The sequence below is a fragment of the Clupea harengus genome, chromosome 8 (genome assembly GCF_900700415.2).
Source record: "Clupea harengus chromosome 8, Ch_v2.0.2, whole genome shotgun sequence".
NCBI lineage: Eukaryota > Metazoa > Chordata > Actinopteri > Clupeiformes > Clupeidae > Clupea > Clupea harengus.
Window position 1 is genome coordinate 14,126,037 of NC_045159.1, and position 1,173 is coordinate 14,127,209.

Sequence of the window (1,173 nt, forward strand, 5' to 3'; positions counted from 1 at the left end):
CCTGATTCTTATTTTTGACAGTTGGATGAGTTTATGCTCCTGTACACATCTGATAGCATGTTGTCTATAGTATGAGATATTACATGGAGAAGGCTTTGCTACATGATAGTTGTATAAGTGAATTAAAACAGCGCTATCAAAATGCATTCATTCCAACTGATTGAACAAGAGAATTGTGATTCAGATAATTCAGCACCTGGCGACTGTTTATGTACTCACTCTCGGAGAATTGATTTGAATTGATGGATATGTACATCGTTCATCTAATAAGACTTCGAGTTAGTCCTGATGTTTGCTGTTTGGTTGCTGTCTGTGAGGCAGCATCACGTATTTATATTTGACAAAGAACTCTAAAGATGTGTTCCTGGTTTGCCTGTTGGCTAGGGGATCCTTCTGAAAAGGAAACAAGCTAAGACATCATGAAAGAGGAAACTTAATTCAAATATGCTAATTCATTTGCGGATATTAAGCTTCAATTTGATGACTCATAAAGCATTGATTTGATTTTTTTTCAGACAAACTTTCTCCACAAAGATAAAAAAAAAGGCAATTATCATTTTTGTGGCCTCCCACTTGCTCAGTAACAGTGCCTTTGAAGCAAACAGAGCCTTGGTGTGCGGTCTTACTTAATAACTTGTCTCCTCGCAGGCAGCACAGCACAGCACAGATGAAAAGCCAAATATTGTGAAATGTCACGCTTTCCTGGAAATGGTGTGACACTGTGATGAGAATCTGTGAACACACACACAAGCGCTCAGTTGAACTCAACAGCCCAAGGACCTGAGAGAGTGTGGTGTTTTCTCTCGGCAGGTTCAGATAGGGCACTAAATCAAGGATGCGCCTGTGCAGGATCCTCTCTATCTCTCTCTCTCTCTCGCTCTCTCTCGCTCTATCTCGCTCTCTCTCTCTCTCACTCTCCCTCACTGTCCGCCTCTGTGTCTTTTTCTCTCCCCCTCCTCCCTCTCACACAAATACGGTGCACACACTCTTTCTCTCTTTATCCCCCAGCAGGTTAAATGGAGCACCACTACATTTTTAATGTACCCTAAAGACATATTATTATAATTATAATCATTATAATAGACATGATGATCCATCTGAATTACAACAACACAGGTACAACACCACCACCACCACAAACAACAACAATAACAATACCACTACTACTACTTA